The sequence below is a fragment of the Lissotriton helveticus genome, chromosome 1_1 (assembly GCF_964261635.1).
Source record: "Lissotriton helveticus chromosome 1_1, aLisHel1.1, whole genome shotgun sequence".
Taxonomy (NCBI): domain Eukaryota; kingdom Metazoa; phylum Chordata; class Amphibia; order Caudata; family Salamandridae; genus Lissotriton; species Lissotriton helveticus.
In genome coordinates, this window is record NC_136057.1 from 850,832,505 (window position 1) to 850,847,423 (window position 14,919).

A 14,919-nucleotide genomic window follows, 5' to 3' on the forward strand; every position below is an offset into this window, starting at 1 on the left:
TCTACCAAGCGGTAAAAGTGAAAAGATGATACGGGTGTTTGTGTATGCCAATGTTAATGGAACTCTCAGAAATGTGAATATACTGCATGTACACTGTATTCTGCATTTAAATAATGTCAATTAAAAAAAGGACCAAAAAAACCCACAAGAAAAATAAAATAAAACTATGGCAAGGCTTCACTATTTTTGCTTTTACGTAGACAACGTTGATATCAGAAAGCCTGTTGTGAAAGATTTCTCTTTAATCATATGCATACACAGATCCAAGATCTGTACACCTGGTAGTTCATAATTAAACCGAGACTGACTACAGAAAGTGAACCCCACCGAGGCTGTGTGAATTTGAAAGCACTGCAAATTGCCAGGTATCCACTTGCTAGCCACCACATAGCATGGCATCGCGTGTGCACAAACTTACCACTTGCTAAGTGCAAGGTGTTAGCATAAGTGTTTGAGACACAAGAGTGTGCAAAATATCACTCAGCACATAGCTGCACCACTTCACTGCTCCAGGGCGTAGACAGTCACCAAGTGGATGGTGGACTGGAGAGGCAGAGGAAAGCGAAGTAGTGTGAGAGGAGCAGGAGCAATGGACAAGGAAAGGGAGCATCAATTTAAGGCAGTGAGGTTCAAATACACCAGACCAATGGGGCCCCCTTCATGATGTAAGGATCATGAAGATGATAATGATGATTGTTGGACCTGGCCCTTGTTGCTGGGCCACCCCAAGAATTCTTGCATTCTGTTGCTGAACCTGTTTTTGTTGGCATCAGGACTCTTAGCACTTTTTCCCTCATAACCACGGGTAAAGTGCTTGTGCTCTCTCCCTAAAGCATGGTACAGTTGCCCTACACCTGATTGGTACATTTAACTTAATTGTAAGTCCCTCGTACATGGTACGACCAGTACCCAGGTACTGTAAATTAAATGCTGCTAGTGGACAGAAGCACACTTTTTGCCACCCACTAAGGTAGCTTTTTAAAACATGCCTCAGACCTGCCAGTGCAGCCTGTAATGAAGTTTTAAATTGCCATTTTGACCTGGCAAAATAAACCTTTTGCCAGGCTTAAACCTTCCTGTTTTAATGCTTATAAGTCATCCCTAAGGTAGGTCACAAAGGCCTGTAGAACAGGGTGCATTGTAATGTAAAAGTAGGACATGTGTATTGACGTTATACAAGTCCTGACAGTGAAAATGCTTAACGTTGTTTTTCAAAGATGTTAGGCCTATATCTCCCATTGACTAACCCTAGGTTACCATATGACATTTAACAAGTGCTAACTTCATATAGGGAGGAGACAAATATATGCTATTTGCACTCAAATGAATTGCCTTTTAAAATCCTCTTTAATGGTGAAGCCCGATTTGATGTTACAATTATTTTAATGCAACGTTTAGAAAGTTGGCATTTTTTTGTTCCAACCAACTGTGCCTTCTGCCAGTGTCCTGGTCACATGACTGTGAATGGCTCTGCTTTTGTGGTTTGTTTATTACTGCCATATAATGACACAAAGGAGGCTTAGGTGAGGATAAGATTGGGCATGCTGGCAGGATAATGGGAGCTCGGCTGTACCCAACCCCACCCTTTAAAGAGCTTTGTCTACAGCAGGGTTTCTTAACCTTTTGATCCTCCCTTAATCATTACTGGAACACGGGGAGCCCTGCTGAATCATGATTGGAATCCAGGGACCCCTCTGCGTCATTTCTGAAAGCCTATGACATTGGCCTAAGCATTTTCGATCATATGAACCGCAAAACAATTCACAGAGGTCACTCACCATCCATACTGAATTCTGCATGTTAAAATTTCTCTGCTAATTTGAATGAATCTGAGGATACTAACTTCATTTTTAGCATTCAATTTCAAATTGCTACACATTTACCAGACATTTTTTACATTTTCAATTGTACATTTTACTTTTTTATTTATATACTGTTTATTCATCTGTTAATATTATCTAATTTTGTAAGTAGTCGCCGACCCAATGAGTAAGATTCGCGGACGCCCAGGGACTACGGACCACAGGTTAGGAACCACTGGTCTACAGCACACACACAAAGGAACCTGACACCAAGCCTGCCCTGCCTTTTGTCACCTCAGACAGTTTGGAACCTTGACCAGTGGAAGTCCTTTCCAGAACCAGTTCTGGGTTTATGACAGGGAATCCCCCACACAAAGGCTGGCACCAGAAATAAATACTGGATTTCCAGGGCCACTTATCAGAACATTCCTGGATCTGTGAAAGATTCAGAAGAAGGACTGCCCTGCTGGTAGAGAACTGCTCTGCTGCCTTGCTGTCTGAAGGAAGACCGATCCTGCTTACCTTGCCCCCAGGATACCCAGAAGTACTCCAAGGTACAGTTGTCTGACACGCTTCAGAGGCCTCCTTGAAATTGTCCAGCTGACAAGCTGCAACTGAATCGACCTGAACCTGCCTGAACCCTGCTGCTGTCTTCTGCCGGAGTGAGTTCTGATCTCCGAGAGGTGCCCCCAGCTCCTGGACCCTTGGCTGGCATCAGTGGAAGCTCCTCCAAAGAAAAAGGTGACAATCCTGGAGTATGAGCTGCATACAACCGCAAATGGGCCCATACACGCTGAAACACTGACGACTGCCAACTCAAAGCTAAGGTGAGATGTGCTCTTCGCGTTGATGGTGATCATCCACGATGATCGGCAACGCAAGAACTGCACCTTGCGCTACAGCAACAACAGCTTGCGATGACTGCCAGCACGGAGTTTCAGAAATGAACAAATATTTGTGCTACAGCAGTGACCATCTGCAATGCTCAACCTACTCTTCATGCTGGAAGCTTCCTCCTCGCGGTCTCCTTCAATGCAAACGAAATTCTTGGCACCAGACTTGTGAAGGAAACTTTTCAGTGGTACTAACCTGGTCCCTGCATCCGAACCACTCTCCATCGCGGTCAATCTGAACTTGTGACTTTGCCCCAGCGTCACCAGATAACCGCGAGTAGTGCTTTCTGCTTTTAGTTGCTATTTTCACTCAAAACTTTAAAATGTAATATCTCTAGTTCAACTGATTGGATTTTTGTCATCCCTGTTTTAGTTTATTTATTAACATTTACTCTATCTAAATTGGTTTGGGATTTTTCTTGTGCCGTGTTTTCATTTGATTGCTGTTTGAGTGCTGTATAAATACTTTACACAACTGCTTTTTGCCAAGCTACCAGGGGGTTAAGCAAAGGTTAATTTAGTGACTTTTGTGGTTCACCCTGACATAGATTGTGGTTGTTCCCTGAGTGGGGGCTTCAATGGATAATCCAATTTCTAATACAATGAACACTCAATTAGCAACATAGATTAAACATGGGAAAAAGTAGCTCTGAAAAGCGAGCTGTGGAAGGACACAAGTACTTGGGCTATGATCCAAGGGAGGGACAAATATATGAAGAATAAGTGAAGCCAGAACACACTGAACAAAGACAATCAAGGAAGTCAGACTGACGATGAAGTCTACCAATGGTAAATAATGGGTGGCCTCTAAGCCTCGTGTAAGTAAACAAAATGTCTTGCAAGCGACACTGCATGCGATATTTCAGGAAAGACCTAAAATGGCTTTCATCAATTTGGATTGCCTCTATCTAATGTCCATAGCTGCAGTTCCTTGGTACCAATGCAATAGTAAGTCTTCCCAAGGCCACATTATTTATCACTCAAATATCAGCTTTAAATATAACATAACATAGCAAGCATTTGTAAAGCGTACATTCACCCTTAAGTGCCACAAACTGGGATAGCCTGGGCGGCTAACCACTATCCGAACCACTCGCTCCTCCTTTACTGTCCTTTCTCTCCTTTCCTACCTCGGTTTCTTTCCTCGGGGGCAAACACAAGCCCAATTATGACGATGTGCGCCAAGATCATGATTACTTAGCGACGCCTGTGCATACCACAATTACGCTCCTAGAGAGGAAGTTTGTAACCCATCAGGCGCTCAATGTGACCAATATTGCCCCCAAGCTACCTCTATGTATACCTGTACACTGTACTCTGTATATAAAATTCTCTTTCTAATAAAATCATAAAAAAATACACGTATTTTAATTTTGGTTTCATATATTAATTCAACCAAACAAAAGATTCTAATTTAGTAGGCTGAGTTGCACATAGGCGAACTACTTACAGGTAGCTAGAGAGCAACCAGCAGCTTCTCGTTGGAGAAGCCTGGTTTAGTGCAATGCATCTTTTATATTGCCCTAGGAGTAAGCCCAGTGTAGATTTGCACCAACCAGAGATTGCATGTAAATCTATTATGTTGCTATCTTCTGTGATGATGACATTTCACTTGAAAAGTTGTTCAAAAGCTTTTTGTCCCCTGTGTCAACACAGCTAGGATTTCACAAAAAGGCTGGTATTTATTTACTTTATATCGCGACAAAATGTCACCTTTTGGCAAAGCCTTGTGATTCTTTCGATGGTTTGAGCAAGGGGCGGAAACAACTCAGGCTCGACCACAGGAGGTGTCTTCACAATTGGCTTTTTGGTTTCACAATATGAAAATAACTTTGGGTGCAGCTGAAGAAGTCCTGGCAGGCCTGTAAACTCAGACAGTGTAGCAGCAGCGCTCGGATCTCTTTGTTAGAAAACGGAGGCGCTGTATAAAGCTGCGCAGCTGCCACTCTGACCTTTCACAGCTGAATCGTATGTATTCCAAAAATAGGCCCTCCAAATCCCTCAGCAGTAAAACAAAGACCTATACATAAGCCAAGTCTGTCTATCGCCATATCTATCCAAGAATCCTCTTTTGATGGGATTTCGTGCCGGTGTCAGCCAGGCAAGGTCCAGGCGGGGGCTAGCCTTCTCACACTCTCCGCCATGCACACACTACTTCCTTTCAGCAGTGAATGCTATTGTTCCCCCTACATGGACCCTCATATACTCTCATATCAGCAAGGGGTTAAATATATCCCTGCTCAACCTCTGTGTGCTCCTTGCCTGTAAAGCATTATCCTTATTAATAAAATGTTTATTGGCATTAGGACTGTTTGCTACATTAGCTCTACAGCAGCTATCATATTGTGCTTTGCAGCCTGTTAATGTTAGTGAGATTAAGCTAATAGTTATATGACTGCCCCCCTTCAAAACACTTGGATGTTTGGTTTTCCTCTTTAGGTCTGGCTTTACAAACTGTGTGCAATGGGGCAGGGTGTTTACCAGGCCCAGTAAATGGGATTACCCCAGGCTTTGGTATTTACCAGGGGTGTGGAGTATCCGTTTCTACAATATTCTCTTTTTGAAAATAGGTACAACACCAGAATATACATTTAATACACCAAATTGCAGACGTTTTGCCCTATTATCCAAACCTTCCACCCCAATATTTTTTAGCATAGTCTATCAAGAGAGTGCTGTGGAGTGTGATAATTATCTCATAATTCAAAATTCCATTACCACTGAAAAACGTCTGTGTGTATCTGGACTGGATTTTAAGCTTCAGTTGGTAATCATGGACTTAGGCACTATTGATGTGTTGTGATTAATAGAGTACAGTGGTGGCTACTATGGGGCCGTGGTGGTGAGGCGGGCGGAGAAGAGGGGGTCAAGCGCGGGGGGGGGGGTTCTAGTGTCTTTAGAAAAAGAAAAATTCTCTTACTTGGCCGTCGCAGGCTCTCCTCTGTTCTTCTTACTGAGACGAGGCAGGAACAGGAAGACCCCAGGCTCCCCTAGCCAATCACGATGCTGCAATCACAACAAAGGTGAGATAATTATCACACAACGCGGAACTTCGACCTCTGTGCAAAAGAGGTTTGACTGGGATCAAGATGTAAACCTCAGCTGGGAATGAGGGCCTGAGTATTGTGCCTTGCTCTGCACCTTGTACATGCTTCAAACTCCTTTCAAGCGTGTCCTTGTCTTAGATCTCACATATGAAGTCGATTATTGATTTCTACCTGATATCCAGTTGAGCTCTCTGGGTGACACAGTGCACTCATTGCACAGTACCTACAAGGGGCCATTGTAGTGACAGTGGAACATGGCAGGCTCATTGGTGGTTATCTGCGGAGGAGTGGGGTGGAAGGATCAAAGTGTATCTGTCTTCTGCAGCCAAAAGTTTGGCTGTCGCAAACGACTAAAATTCGAGGCAGACTCTTGTGGTATATGTCAAATTCTTAGCCCAAACTAAGACGGAGTTGTTGAGGAAATGTTTGCAAGGCATGGGGGTAAATTAATCTGGGCAAGTAGAGGCAAGTGGAGCAGGACACTCAGGTGTTTTGTAAATTTGCAAAGGCTGCCCAGAATGCAGGTAGAAACTCTGTACTGCTAGAATGATCCGGTGAAATTGTGGAGAACAGCCTTCAGATGAGTGAGGCTACACCAGCCTTCTAAACTGGCAACACGCACACATTTCACACCACAGCAACCCATGTTCTGACCTCTCCCATGCAGGCAATAGTTATATATTATTATCTTGAACTCATAGAGGGTATAAAATAACAGGGAATTTTATGACAAGACCGGAGGCTCCTATTATGCTTTCTAATCTTGCATTTATTGCAATAGCAGCCTGAAAAGTGAAAAAACTACAGTTCCCAGAGGGCCAGGAGACAACTGGGCCATGGGAACGTGAAAAAACGAGAGTACATTAACCAATCAGTACCAAGTAAACATGTAAGAGGCCATACTGACTGCACAGCTTCCTCTTTTCTTGCTGCTCGCAGTCAGATAAGTGCCTTTATCTATTCTGCTATCAGTTTATACATATTTATTGGTGTTTCATTATTTATATTGTATATTTTCAACAGAGTTTTTTGCTTACTTTGCATTTCCTTATCGCGCTGCGGCGCGCTTGCTCATCGCGCTTCATGCGTGTTAATCTCCTTCGTTCTCCGCCCGTCAGCTGTTCCCCCCCTCTCCTTTGTGCCGGTGGTTTCGCCCCGCTTGCTCTCGCGCTGCTTGCGCGCTCTGACCTCCGCTCCTCAGCGCTTGTCGAAGCCTCTGTCAGCTCGGCTTCGTGTTGCTGCTTTGCCGCAGGCTGTATTTCCTCTCCTCAGACCCGCCCTGCTCACTCCCACAGTGCTGCCTGGCTGCTTAACCCTTTCCTGCCACTGTTTTTTCTGGTTTTGCTGGTTAGCATGGAACGTGACAGTTCCTCGGAAGAGGTTCCCTCCAAGGAGGATGGTGGTTCCTTCAAACAAGACCTCAGCAATTTTATCACTAATTCTGTGGAACATGCTGTTGAGTTAAACATGAAACGCATGTCAAAGACAATAGAAAATTCAATGCTCAGCCTTATGTCCAAGGTCTTGGCCCAGTCTGCGGGGGATAGCAGAAAACGTAAGGTGGACCACTCTGCTTCTGTGCATTCTAGTAAAAAATCGTCACTTTTGATGAGCGAGTCCTTCTCGCTTATGACTGAGGACGTTGTGCCTCCCAGGCCTCCTATAAAGGAGGGGTTTGTTGGTACCGAGGGCAAAAAGAAACAAAAGTCTAAGCACGCAGAGTCGCCAATTAAAAAATTGGTAATTTCCACCGTCTTGGACACAGACGATGATATGGCTGACGCAGACAATTTATTTGATGTTTTTGATGTGGCTGACCCCCCTTCCCCCCTCCCAAAATTCCAAATTCCGATTCTTTTACTTTTGAACCAGTTTTTGATTCAGAGGGTCTCCCTATGTTCGACCCTTCTTCCATTCGTCATCCTAATTCCACGGAATGGTTTCCCTCCCATCATGTGGGCGAATATATTTCGGCCCGTCTACGCCTTCCGCTGGAAACTGCAGTGCGGTCTAGACTTAAATCTGAATGCCCTAAACCTTCTCTACCTGAAAAGATCACACAGGTTCCCTCTATTGATCAGCCTCTCCTTACCTTTTTCTCAAAATTTGGTAAAGATCCCCGCAAAGGGGTTGACAAGGCATGGTCCTCCTGTCAGGACAAGGTTTTGGATATGGTGGGTCCTTTGGCCCGCATTCTGGACATGGCGGAATCTGCCTGTCTTGAGGGTGCTGACCTCTCTGCGGAGGACATTTCTATGTGGGCTCAACGAGCTTTCTGTCTATTAGGCAATGCCAATTCTGCCATTACCCACGAACGACGTAAGGGACTCTTGATTAAGCTGGATCCAAAACTGGCCAACCTCGCTCCTATGGATCCTGGTCCCAAAGCCAATGGTCTTCTCTTTGGCGATAACTTGGTACGCGACCTTAGCAGGTTTGTCTCTACCTTTGCCTCCCTGGACAAGGCACAACAATCTATCAAAAAAGTCTTTGCACCTCGTGTTTTTGGACGGGCCGGACGAGGCAGGGGTCGCTCTTCCGGCCGTCCCTACAATCAAGGCTCCAGAGGCTCCTTCAATAACACCTAAGACTACAAGCCCCAATTCTACCCTCAGCGGGGCCGTGGCTTCAGAGGTAGAGGACAGAAAACCTACCGTAATGCCAACTCTAATCAACAAGGTAAGCCCTTCTTCTTCCCCTCCTGTAGGGGGCCGTCTAAGATTGTTCCTGTCGAAATGGCACTCCATAAGTTCAGATCCTTGGGTTCTCAACACTGTTCAGGGTTACCTCATAGAGTTCTCTTCTCCTCCTTTCCAAACCTCCTTTCCCCCCCCTCTAGTGTTCTCCTCCCATATGGCCACTCTAATCTCAGACGAGATTCTTAGTCTTCTCCAAAAACAGGCCATTCAGATTTTTCCCTTCGACTCCTCCGGCTTTCTAAGCTCCATTTTTCCAGTTCAAAAGAAAAACAAGAAACTGTGTCCTGTCATCAACCTCAAATGGTTCAACCAGTTTGTAATTTATCGCCACTTCAAAATGGAGACTATTCTCCATTTACGAGACACCCTTCGCCCGAAGGATTGGATGGTTTGTTTGGACCTTCAGGACGCATATCTCACTATCCCTATTCATCAGTCCCATTGGAAGTTTCTTCAATTTCAGTGGTCAGGAGTGTCCTATTGTTTTACCTCTCTCCCCTTTGGTCTTTCTTCAGCTCCATGGTGCTTCACAAAACTCTTGAAGCCAGTGGTTGCCTTTCTCCGCTTTCTCGGAATCAGACTCATCATCTATCTAGACGATATTCTGATCCTGAATTCCGACAGACCTTCTCTTCTGTCCGATCTTCAAACGACTCAGTCTCTTCTTCTGGATTTGGGTTTTCTCATCAACACGGAGAAGTCCTCCTTGATCCCGTCACAGAACATGGAATTTCTTGGGTTCCTTGTGGACTCGGTGGCCGCTTCCCTCCTCCTTCCTCTTTCCAAAGTCTCCAGAATAAAAGCGGAGATTGCCGCCGTTCTTCAGTCGTCCCTTCTGTCCCTCAGGTCTCTTGCCAGGATCGTCGGCCTTCTTTCCTCCTCCATCCAGGCCATATTTCCAGGCCCTCTCCATTATCGCGCTCTTCAGCGCCTAAAAATCAGACCTCTTCGTCAGGGCCTTGCCTACGCAGATCTCATCGCCCTAGGCCAAGAGTCTCGCACGAGCTTCAATGGTGGATAGACCATTTAGATGCGTGGGACGGACGCGCTATCTTCTCTACTGCCCCAGATCTTGTATTAGAATCAGATGCAAGCCTGTCGGGTTGGGGCGCCCGATGTGGACCAATCTCGACTGGAGGTACATGGTCCGCAGAGGAGTCCAAGTTGCACATCAACTGTTTAGAGATGCTTGCAGGTTCCTTTGCGATCCAAAGCCTTTCCAAAGACAGAGTCAAATGTTCCATTCTTCTCCGCATGGACAATGATTCTGCGGTTCGCTATATCAATCATTTCGGCGGGACCAGGTCCAAGCCTCTAGCGGATTTAGCGAAAAGTCTATGGGAATTCTGCCTCTCTCATCATTTTTCCCTAACAGCGGAGTATCTTCCCGGAAATCTCAATCTGGTAGCGGACTGGCACTCCAGGTTTCTCCACGATTCCAGCGATTGGAAGCTTTGTCCCACCGTTTTCCTCTCTCTTTCACGCAAATGGGGTCCTTTTTCTATAGATCTTTTTGCTTCCCGCCTCAACTGTCAATTACCCCAGTTTTTCATTTGGCGGCCGGATCCTCTGGCCCTCGCTACAGATGCATTCCTTCAGGACTGGTCTCTTCACCTCAATTATGCGCTTCCTCCCTTTCTGATGATCATCAGAGTTCTGTCTCAAGTTCGTCGCCAGGCCACTTCTCTGGTGCTGATTGCCCCCTTCTGGCAGGCGCAAATCTGGTTTCCCTCTTTGTTGGAGATGGCAACAGACTTTCCTGTTCTAATTCCTTCTTTCGACGACCTGCTTCTCAATCCCCAGGGCCTTCGCCACAGCCTCATTCTGGACAACTCCTTGACTCTGTCGGCCTGGAAAGTTTCCGGCCTTCCCCTCCTGACATCCTCATTTCGCAGGAAGTTGCTCTCTTCATTGACCAGGCCTGGGCCCCTGGGACTTCCAAAGCATACAAATCCGCCTTGTCTCTTTGGGCAAGCTGGTGTTTGGAAAGGGATATCGATCCCCTTTCAGCCCCTCTAAATTTTATAATCAATTTTCTGGCTTCTGAGGCCAGCTCTGGTAAGGCCTACCGTACCATCAACCTTTATCGCTCTGCGATTTCCCTCAACCATGTGCAAATTGATGGCAAACCTGCTTGGGCTCATCCCCTGATCTGTCTCCTCCTCAAGGGCGTTCGCTGTGCTAAACCTCCGTTGGCTAAGTATAACTTTTTATGGGATGTTTCCGTTGTTCTTAAACTGTTCATGAATTGGCCTGTTAATTCTAAATTATCTCTAAAAATGTTATCTGCCAAGCTAACTATGTTGCTTTGTTTAATTTCTATCAAAAGAGTTTCTGATGTTAGAGCTTTAGATATTTCTTCTAGACAATTTTCCCCTACAGATGTTCTGTTCCAGATTCGCAGGAGAACTAAAACTAATTTGAATTCAGTGTTTTACCCTTATTTTCCTGACCAACCACAACTTTGTGTGGGACAATGTCCTCTTGCTCCCAACTGCTTATTTCCTTTCGCAAACCCCACCTTCCCGTCTCTTCCCCTACCCTCGGCCGGTGGGTTCGTTGGGTTATGTCTCTTGCCGGTATTGACGTCTCTGTTTTCGGAGCGCATTCGGCCAGGGGAGCCATCGCCTCCAAAGCCTTTTGGTCCGGTTCCCGCTTGGAGGACATTCTGAGATCAGCTAATTGGTCTAATGGCAGTGTTTTCCCGCATGTTCTATTGTAAACCTATTCATTCTGTTGCTTCTGATGTTATTAATATGCTTTAAACAAGCATAATAGGAGCCTCCGGTCTTGTCATAAAATGTAGATTTTCCTAGTTATTATGACGGAAAGTCTTAATTTTATTAAAGGCCCAGGAGTTGAGGTAAATCCTTAAAGAACAATGGATTCGGCTTGACCTAACAAAAAGCAGGAACCACAAATACAAACCACAAATACAAAGTTCCTTGAAGTCTATCTATTGACTCACATGGTCTTATACAAAATACAGAGTAAGCGACAACGTTATATGTCCCGCTTCTTTGAAATTTCTACTCCCATTATGGTTTAATAAATGTCTAAAAACGAGGTTATTTCACATACAGATCCGCTGACGATATAGCTGGGTTGCAGGGGATTATCTATTGTTACCTCAACTCCTGGATCTAAACTGGTACCGCAAAATAAAATTGCAACACAATGTAAGATAAAATCAAGATCTTTTGCTCCTGACACCGTTAAGAGTAAAAACATAAAATCCCCATACATTTTATACTAATAGATGTTATGTATTTTTTTAGAAAGAAGATGTTTTTAACATAGTCCTGAGGAAGGTGTTCCAAACATCGAAGCACCGAAACGCGTCGACAAATCTGTTTTTAACTGATGATTGCTTATTTATGTATCAAAAATTATGTACTGTGATTTATGAATATATGTATATTGTTGCTTTAGAAGAACTGGAAAATTCCATTTTTATGTGTGATAAAGTGTTTATATTAAGTTCATTGATGAAACTTTTTTAATAAAAATTATCTGGATACATCTAATGTTATGATTTGATTTACATGCAATGTACGATGAGCTGGGGATATAATTGATTTAAATAGGTGTCACTGTTTACAAGTCATATTAATGCTTTAAGCTGCACTACACAGAAAGGAATCTCTTTTTTTGGTTACAAGACTTCCCGGTCCTTTCTGGGTTAAGTAGGGAAAACTCTCTCTTTTTTCTGTCTTACCTCGGCTCCTGTAGCCAGAGAGTTAATATTAAAGATATGGACACATTACGAACCTTTGGGTTCTCGGAAGATCAATGTAAAAAACTCCTCGGAGGGTCTTTTAAAAGTATCAATACATTTACCCTACCAAAAGGTGATGATGACAAGTGGAATAAACTATGGAATCTGAAAAAAAAATGATTCAAACAGAACTTCATGCAGAGTTTATTATCCAATACTGCAAGAAGGGTGTCATTCCCAAGGGTCTACAGATTATCAACGAACCTGGGTTGTTTGTAAAAGACGAAAAATTCAAAGACAACTGGACATCAATCGCGGACCGGATGCAGTCGCGATTGGATGTTATTAATTATAGACACAGCACAGGGACTCTTAATAATCGAACGGGAAGAGATAGAGAAGTTGGAGAAAGAACTAAATGAATCCACAGCATTGGATGATGCCATAAAAAAAAACTAGCAGAAATAAAAGATGATATCACTGGTTACCAAGACTATATGATAAATAAAAAGACTAACAAACTTAGAAAGGAGGTAGCCAACTTCAAATTAGAATTGGTATACCCATATCTTCAAAAAGATTACTTCGATCAACCTGTCCCCAATAAATACAATAAGCGCCCCTACAAATATAATAAAAATAAATTTTTCAAGAAAAATGTGACCTTCTCAGACACTTCTTACAACACAAGTGACTCCGAAGCTGAAAGAGTACAAGAAAACAGTAAACGCAGTGAACCTAGAGAAGAGAGTGTAGAAGACTTTCATGAATATCAGGCTTTTTTAGGCCAACAACAAAAGAGACAGACCCGTGGATTCAGGACGCGGGGGAGGGGCCGTCAGGGTTTCCGCCAGAAGGAGGGAACAATGAGGAGACCCTACATGAGGACTCGCAGCCACAAGGACTGGGAGTAGACAACCATACTCAGAAAGCACCAATAATAAACCTCTCTGATAAGGTACTAACAGCAGGAGAAATAACTATTTTAGAGAAAGGGTTGGGGTTTGCCCCCAGTAGTGGAATTTGTAGGTACTCAATTGAAAAGGATGTAAGGGACCTGTTTCGCAAAATTAGGATAAAGTGTTTCTTTGAAAATAAGGAAAATAGGCCAAAAGAAAATTTCTCTGGTCTTAAACTACCCTCAACTTGGACCCCTGAGATTACAATGGTTAGTCAGGAGGTGGATACTTTTGAGAAGGTAATATCCATAGGACTTGAAAAACTGTTAGCAGAAAAAACTTGGACCACCAATAACTTGTCCAAAACAGAAAGGGAGGCACTAAAGAACTTATCAGCCTGCGATGAAATAACAATAAAACCTGGAGATAAGGGCGGGAGTATTGTGATTCTCAATACTAGAGATTATAATCAAAAGATGTATGCCCTCCTTGATAATAAATCTCACTATAGAAAATCCAACATAGGCGAGTGGAACAATCTGAAAAAGAAAGTTAAAAATATAGTTACTTTAGCGAAGGAGGACTGCGTCATCTGTGAGGATGAATATAAATTTCTAGTGAATAACCATCCAAAAATACCAGCCCTTTATGGGCTTCCAAAAGTCCACAAGGACATAAGGGACCCACCTATGCGGCCAATAGTATCTGGTATGGACTCTATTACGGAGCCGCTCAGTAAATATGTAGACCACATTATCCGCCCTTTGGTCGAGACACTACCATCCTATATAAAGGATACTACAGATATGATTTCCAAAGTTGAAGGCATCAATTTTAACAATGAAAATCAATGGTTGGTGTGCTTGGACATTGAGTTCTTGTACACCAACATACCTCAGCAAGACACTATAACTATGATGAAAAATATCCTGTGCGATGAAGAAGGATATCTTACGGCACAGAATATGTTCATTGTTGAGTGCATTGAAATTGTTCTTATGAACAACATATTCTTATTCAATAGGGACTTCTTTTGTCAAATAAAAGGCACAAGCATGGGTGCTACATGTGCGCCGAGTCTTGCCTGCTTATATGTAGGGAATTTTGAGAAACAACACATATACAATGAGGTCAGCCCCTTCTACGAAAACATCAAAAATTGGTCTAGATTTATAGACGATGTGTTTTTTATCTGGGAAGGAAGCGAGACTGACCTTGATGCGTTCCTGGACTGGTTAAACTGTGGGGACTTAAACCTTAAATTCACAGCCAACAAGAGTCAAGTGGCAGTTGACTTCTTGGATATTAAAATCATGGCACATGAAGGCAAATTATGTGTGGAACTTTATGTAAAACCTTCGGATCGAAATACATTACTCCACCATAATAGTTATCATCCTAAAAGTCAAAAGGACGGGATTCCCTTTAGCCAATTTATAAGAATCCGACGCAACTGTACGGACAGGATTACCTTTGAAAAACATGCAGAAAACCTGAAAACTAAATTGGTCCAACGGGGTTATCCAAAAAGATTAATAAGAGAAAGCTACAAAAGAGCGAAATATCAGAATAGAGAATCTCTTTTTGAACCCGAGAATAGAATGCAACATCCTGAAACTAATATCGTAATGGTGTCAAACTATAACGGTATGAGCTTCAAACTCAAAAATCTTATCAACAAAAATTGGTCAATTTTAAACAAAGAAGGAAGGACACCTCTACCCAAACCTATTTTTTCCTACAGAAGGAATAGGACTGTCCATAATTGTTTGGTCCAAACATATAGAGAGCCTAAAAAGGTTGCCAATTAAGTGTTGATCAGGGAAAGCCTATCCGAGGAAATCTACAGTAGGGAACTTGT